This window comes from Sturnus vulgaris, chromosome 3 (genome assembly GCF_052056855.1).
Source record: "Sturnus vulgaris isolate bStuVul1 chromosome 3, bStuVul1.hap1, whole genome shotgun sequence".
NCBI classification, from domain to species: Eukaryota; Metazoa; Chordata; class Aves; order Passeriformes; family Sturnidae; genus Sturnus; species Sturnus vulgaris.
Genome location: NC_142245.1, coordinates 45,270,527 through 45,278,261, shown reverse-complemented (window position 1 = coordinate 45,278,261; position 7,735 = coordinate 45,270,527). Strand labels below are relative to the sequence as shown.

The 7,735-nt window shown below is 38.7% G+C and overlaps 1 long non-coding RNA gene across 3 annotated transcripts in view; it reads right to left on the bottom strand.

The window, feature by feature from the left end:
• Window positions 1-2,813: 2,813 nt before the first annotated feature.
• The window catches only part of LOC148224314 (uncharacterized), a 69,989-nt gene continuing 65,067 nt past the window's right edge, over window positions 2,814-7,735 (bottom strand). For 2 of the 3 annotated variants that reach the window (XR_015802359.1, XR_015802360.1), the window contains exons 2-3: window positions 6,465-6,666; window positions 2,814-3,974 (exon numbers count right to left, since the gene is read on the bottom strand). This is a non-coding gene — a long non-coding RNA (uncharacterized LOC148224314). Of the gene's footprint in view, window positions 4,092-6,464; window positions 6,667-7,735 lie in introns of all 3 variants that reach the window. The other variant, XR_015802361.1, reaches the window with a different exon arrangement.

The window sequence follows — 7,735 nt, the reverse complement described above, 5'->3', positions numbered from 1 at the left end:
TTTGCAAGCTTTTGCAGAAGTTACTACAAGGTTGGCTAGTAGCTCTGATTAAATGTCATATCCCCGTGGGCAGGCAGGATGTGAAGTATAAGAATCACATCCTCACAGGCACTGACACAAAAGTGGTTAAGTTGAGAAGCAGTCAGATGGGTTGCCATGTGTTCTGTTTCCAATGGGTAAGGTGTTCTATTTTGGCTAAGTGGAATCGTCTAGATTTGGGTCAAAAGAAACTTATAAAAGTTGAAACAACAGACCCTGACTTCTCAGGGAAAAAAGTAATCTGTGAAGAGGAAATGCATTCCCATCTTAATTTGGCAGGAGGATGGAGATGGAATAAGAGAGTATGGATGTATCCAAGCCTTCAAAATTTAACAGCAGCCATACTGGTGACAGTAGATACATTGCTATGGAAGAAAAAGAGTCAGCAAAATCTGTGTCCATGTTCATGCCATTTCCAACAAAACCTGCCTTGCTAAATTCTACTTGAGAGGGAAGGGAGAAGGCTTGAGATTTAGTGGTTTCCTCAGAAAAAAAAATTATTCTGTTTACTTAAGGGTGCAACTCTGTCCACAAAGATTAAGACCACTGATGTGTGATAGCAAAGGAATGAATGTGCCTAGTTTGGAGCTATATTTAGGGGAAGGTTTGCATCATGAAGTAGTAGTGCTTAGAATCAAGGAAGTTTATATGCATGGTCAAGCACAATTTCTTTCTTGAGTGAGTCATCCTTGTTCATTGTAAATGTAATTTTCCTTAGAGTTGCAATAAGTATTCATATTTAATCAATGATCTTGGTGTCCAGATAGCATAACTAATAGATAACTGTTTTGTTAAGATAAGCATTTAATGTCATGGAAAAAGTAATGTCATGTATATTTGCCATCAGGTTTACCAATGACATTATCCAGAAAGCAGCATGGTTTCTCTGAGAGAATAAAGATGAAGGCTGCATGTATGTACATAAACACACACACTCGTGTATATATATATGGTCTTATATAATTATATATATATAGAATGCTTCTTCAAACTCCTCACTACTATATTCCATTGTGCTGTTACTTTACTAGGATTGTGTTAACTCTAAAGAAATGTACTAGCTCAGAGAATTCAGGATGTCAACATGACCTTATTAGAGAATTACATTAAATAAAATTCAACTATTTGAATAAAGTGACCTTGCCCTTCTAAGTCCTGTGACAGTCACCCAGAAGAACTGATCTTTTTAATCTCTTGTTCAAGATGTTGAAAAGACAAATAGTTGATATACTTCGCAATTTGTACTGAAAAGTAAGGGTTCAAGTCACAAAATACTTTATATCTCTTCCATCTACTCTGTAGAATTTTTTGTCCTTCTTCCCCCAGCTTGGCAGTCTGCTCTTAAATGTGGTTATGGTGGGGAATAAAAGAATGCAGAAACTGAAGTGGGCTCACACAGCTGTGAGTGTCTATGCCTCCATCCTGATCTTACCAGTTCTGGGATCAGTTTTGATTTTGTCTTGAAGACGTTGTGCCAGTTCTTGAGCACACAGGAAATGATGGTGTCAGCAAAGCCCACCAGCTTTCTCTGGGCCAGTTTCAAAACATACAGACCTAGAATGGATTACACACTAAATGGTCTGTTTGTAATTACTTTTTACAGTAGTTGGACTATATTTCCATGGTTTCTGATTTTGGTTAACTGGGGTCTGGTCCAGTCTTAGTTTAGTGGTGCTGTTGGGAAACAGTAGTACATCCTTTTGCCTCTTTTAATTCAATTTGCATGGCTGTAGAATTTCTGTACTTGTAAAATCAATGCTATACAATGGGCTGAGTTGAACTTATGTTACAGTGGCAGGCAAAATCTTGACCCAGCAGTGGTGACGCTCTCTCTGACAGCTCACACACCCTCTTACCCGTTCACGGAAAGGTCACATTAACTTGTAAAAACAGCTTTCAGCTTCAGCTCCATTTGACTCTGTGTTCCTGGGCCCCAGCACGTGTACATAGCACAGCTCTGCTCTCCAAGTCCTCCTTGCCCTGGGCTGTGCATTTGGACAGAACAATATGTGCACGCTTGGACAGGATGTACTGGGGCCAGTGTGCTGGAGCCTGGTGTGGACACTGACTGCTCTTTTCCTCTGCCTTAGGCAGCTGGGCTCCAGCGACTGGGGATGTTTCTGAGGCTGGTATCATTCAAGCCTGCAACACAACGGTTCCAGCCCACAGGAGACCTAGTGGATAGTACACATCACCTCCAGGCCAAGATACTTCACTGAAGTAGGGAAGTCTGGTGCTGGATGTGGCTGCCTGCATGTGGATCACACAGGGCAGGATCTCAGGATGAGTTTCAGATGCTGCCTAGGTGCTGCCCAAGAAGTAACCAGCTGTGGAAGAAGTCAGGTTGAAGATCTGGGAAAGGATCTCTATTTCCTGCTGCATCCATAGCTGATAGCTAGGATGTATTGCAGCTTGGCTTTTCAGGGCTCTAGGCTCCTAGAGAGCAATCCTGACCACAGGCCCATCTTTGCAGTCTCTAATATGTAAGATACATTCTAACCCAGACACTCAGGCATACCTGAAAACACCACTTGTGTCTAACCCTGCCTATTTCCTGTGCTGTTTGGATCCTACAGTTTAAAGGAGCTTAATGTTTAACTGTAGGGTGGCATAAGTTCAGATGCTTCCCTGAAAATGTCCCAGCAGGGTGGAGGACCCAGGCAGCCTCTTCCCTGGGCATAGGCTTTGTGCTCCCCATGGTGGAGGGGAGCACTGAAACAGGCACCCTTCTCTCATCATTTCTGCAGCGCAAATCCGTGTGTTTCTGTAGCTGGTCATGATAGCTCAGAGGCCTAATAGTTCTTGTCTGGGCAAGCAGCAAACAGCTGTACCAGATACCCTCAGCCATGGCATTTAATCCTGGTAGCTGTAGGCTTGCATTACCACAATGGAGTCAGTAGGAATTACTACTTGGCAATGAGGAAACACACGCAAAACCATCTAATTTGTGATACTCCCACCTAACCATGCTATTTGGACAGGTCCATTTTCCAAGCAACCCTTCTGCCTCAGCAGTGTTAAATTTTAATAACTGCTATTCATTGTCTCACTGAACCAATGTCTGGAATAGTCCATGGGTACTATTGCCACATGCACCTGCTATAATGAACACCAAAGCCTATTTCAGTGACCTGAATATTTTGAAAATTTAGTCCTTTATTTTTATCCACTTAGAGGGAGCACAAGCTACAGTGTCCTACTTTATCTGTGTCATCTGACTCATCAATCAAAATTGAGGCTGAATCTTATTATCACCCACTGACTTTCAATCAACCTAACAAACTGATCAGAAGTACAAAAGAAAGGTTTTGTCACTCAGCCCTATACCTTTAAAAATCTTGAGCCATGTGAGATATTATAAAGTTTACAAAACACAATTTCAGCAAGGCCAAATCCTACACTCTTCCTTGGAAAGGTACGCTTAGATAGAAAGAATATCACAGGACAGAGAAAAACTTCTGTGGAGTAAGACAACTTTAATATGCGCTATTATACTATTGGGTTGCTTAATTTTAAATATAACACAATAGTAGTATTGTTTTATTCACTTCCATCAGAATCCACTGTACACTCTTATAACATTTACCAGATACAGAAATAAAAAATATATTTGGCCTACAAGCTGTTAAAGAAATGGCTTAAAATGTAGGCCTATCTAGAAGAACCTCTGTGAAAAACCTGACAGTTTTTTCCCCCTGTACTTCCAAAAATGCATGAAGCAATTTTAAAACAACACCTCACCACCACCCCTACCACCAAACTCTGGTTTTCTTGTTGTTGCAGCAAAACTAGTATCAGTAACCTGATCCTGTTCTGTCTGACTCATGACATATATGTAAGAAACAATTACAATACATGCTGGAAGAGCATTCCTTCCTTCCTCTTAGGAGCTCTTTCCCAGAATCCATTCTGCCATTCTTCAAAAAGTCTTCAGCCTGGCCAGGAATAAAGAATAAAAGACTGAATATCCCAGTTTCCAGGGAAAACAACCCACATTTCTCATTGTGCCACCATTTGTCTTCTCATGTCTCACACTTGATTTTCAGACAGATCTACAAAAAAGTTGAAAAGATGTTAGGTTGAGACCTAACATTCACAGCCCTTTTGAACATTGCCAACAGTGAATTTTCTTTTTCTGCTACATTGTGATTGTCTCTACATTCCCCTCTTCTTTGTTTAAACTAGTCCTACCTGTGCCTTTTCTTGCTCCTAGTTAAAGTCCTCTTCTCCTACACAAACCATAAAGTGAATTTAGGAATATATTTTCGTAAACAGAAAAATTAAATAAAATTAATACTATTAATATTTTTCAAGCTGTCCTTTCATAAATGAAGTCCTAAGCATTACCTCAATGCGAACAACTAATGATCAAATCTTAAACCAGGCTGCAGAATTGACCATTAACAGATTTTCAATGAAACAGAATTGGTGTTAAATTAATTTTTGGACAGTAGATATACAGCTTAGTGTTAGGAACAATCTTCCTATCAGGTTTTTTGCTTTGCATGAACCTCTTTTTCCAAGTCAACATCATACACCTCATCAACATAAAACCAATCAAAATATTATTGATTAATATAAAGTTATAACTAATAGTAATCAGATGTATTGCCAAAATGACAATCACTTTCATTTTGTGTTTATTAAGTATAGAGTTTATTAATTGGGTTTTTGGCAGTGCACAGAGAAGGAAAGACAAAAGAGAAACCCTAATATTCTTAGGTGTTGGAGTAACTTTTAATATCAATATCATATTGTCAAAGGGGCAAATGAATAGTTTTCACATTGTACTGATGTCTTCTATTTCACTACAGTTAAATTTTTACCATATTGAGTTTGACTATAAAATACAAAGGCTTTCATATGCTGTGTACCTCCATATGACATTAAATGTTTTTTTTTTTAATTATTATTAGTAGAGTGCAATTTACCTGCAACAGTACAAAAAACGGTTGGTGAACAAAAATTAATCTACTGATGAAATTCAGTACATCCAAAACCTACTACTGAATTGAAAAGGAAAGTATTGTTTATAGGGACATAATTTATGGGCTGTATAATCTTCTTCAGTTAATCTGAGTTTTAATTACAATAACATAATATAAAATATAGCACATTCCAAGGAGTGAAACCAGAAAAATCAGACTGTAATAAAAGAATGTTTCAGCAAGATTTTTTGTGAGAATAGTGCATGGTGATACATATTCAACATTAAGCTTCACTGATACCAAGCATTTAGGTTAGTGCTGAGTAGAGCCCTTAGTCCTCAAAGGATTCTCAGTCCCATTCCACAAGGGAAACAAGCATGAGAATTTAAGGAGAATATGCAGCAAGCAGCTAGAGGCTGAATGATCTCCTGTCAGAATTTCAGTAAGGACAAATCTCCCCTAGCCACAATCAGTGAAAGGATCTTGTGGAGCTGCCTCAAATGTTTAAGGCAACTGGAAGAGAAATACTATTTGTCAGGTAGAAACAGTTACAAGAATCACACAATGGGTGAGGTTGTATGGGATTATACTGGCGAAGAAAATGATGATGGTTATTCCTACTATCCTAAACCATAGCAATTTGGTCCAGGGTTGCAAAGAACTTCAATATTATTGAATATTTATATCCTCATGCTATTATCAAGTCTATCCAGTCAAAAAAATTATATACATTATATACTATATATATTGTACATAATACATTATATTACTGTGCCATAATTACTGAACAACTTAATAATTTTGAGCACTGAAAAGAGAGAAAGTTTCAGTGCTTTAAATCTCCTGACAGCTTGTGAGTGAGGAAATTCTGTTTTTCTGATTTATATCTGAAAAATGGAATCACAGAGACAGAAGATCACATTCTGAAAGCCAGTCACCATGAGATGGGGAGAGGCATTTAATAACAGTCAGGAGTGCCAGCAACCCCCAATGACTGACATCATTAGGAGTTGATAGCAGTACATTTTTGCAATCTCATGAAGGAATTGCCTGCCTCCTAAACCTCTAATCTCCAGTGACTGAAGTCACTGCATGGAGGAGAAAGCAATGATGGAATCAGTTGCCTGCTGCCTGGAAATGAAATCTATGTGCAAAGCACAGGGAAAGCATATTTTTCCACTGCATGTGGACAGGATTTCCAAGCTGGCCTCTTCCAGAAAATTTTGTTCGCTGGCAGGGTCTTACCTTACTCCTTCTCTGGGACACATTTTTTACCTGTCAGTAATCCTTGCAGGCTTTTCTGGATGTCTGTATGCATGCAGGCATGTCCAAAACTCGTTCGTGTCCAACTGCTCTGATCCCAGTCACCATCAGCCCTTTCTGCTTGACACCCTCCCCTGCTAATGATTCAACAAACATTACCCCCACTAAAGAACAACTGGTGTTTCCAGTTTAAATGGCAATGGATGAAGAATCCTACTGGTGTGCAGTCCTTACCTTCCAGCAGAGCATGTCAGGCAGAGCTGGCCTGAGTGACTTCCCGTGGTGTCTGGGCTGGGGTGGAAATGCTGGACATATGCCAGGGACACTGCAGCTGCTGGCTTGCTGCCTTCTCCTTCATGTGGCTTTACGTGGCTCATATATGGTTTTCCACAGACAAAGGGGACAAGAGACCTGAAGGACCATTGCACAAAAGAACCTGTAACAGATCAGGAAAGCCAAGAGTCTTGTGGTTAATTCCCTAAACGCCAATTCTGAAACTTGAAGATAGACGCTCCAAAATTTTTAGCCACAGGCTTCTTTTTGCTTAGACATTCCCATTCACATTCTGTGATAGATAGACATTATTTTGGAAGAACAAAATGGGCTATTACCACAGGATCATATAAATCCTCCCTGTCTTCTGGGAGGTTCAGACTGAAAGATAATCTGGATGTAACTATCTTAAAACATTAAACATTTATGAAAAATATATATCACAGCATTTTACATACAATTGTGCAATATACTTTTGTGACTTTACTCCCAAAGCACTTCTTTTAGATATTAAAGTGATGAAAAATGGTGTGATGCTTTGCAGAAAGAAAAGATCTCTCCTCCAGCCCCCCAAACGAACTCCCTAAGACGTATTTCTTCTGCTTCATGTTAAAGCAGAAAACTGCATTTCCACCTCATCATTTTATATTGTAATGGTTCTGGTTATGAAAATGGAATAATCAAGGAAGCTATTTTTAAAATAGCTTCACTAAACTATAGAGGAAATTATATTGTCTGCTGAGTTAGAAAATCTGTCTATAATTAGATTTAAATGTCACCCCTTTCAATACATTTTAGCATTTCTGCAGACCATAGTCCTTATGAAGCATACAGTTCCAGAACATAGCCTTCCTCTTTTGAAAATTATGACCCTGTGGCATGCTTTCAGGAGATTATGTCTTTATATCAGCTGTAAAAGATAATCTAATAGTTGATGCAGTCTCATTCCTGTGGCATAATTTGTTTTCATTTGCTTTTCTCTATGTATTGTGTGTTGTAAGGTTGTGAGGGAAATTATTCATCTATAGCTAAGGATAGTACAGAATCTTACTATAAATGTCTCTATTTCATATTTTACAAGTGATGCTTGTGTATAGGTAATGCTATTTACTCGACATAAAGAGCAGTGGAATTTCAGCAATTATAGTATTTTTTCTCATTCTGCCATCTTACTGTATAAATAAAGAAAAAAGGGATTAGTATGAAAGATATTTATATAACTGTCTTCTTGC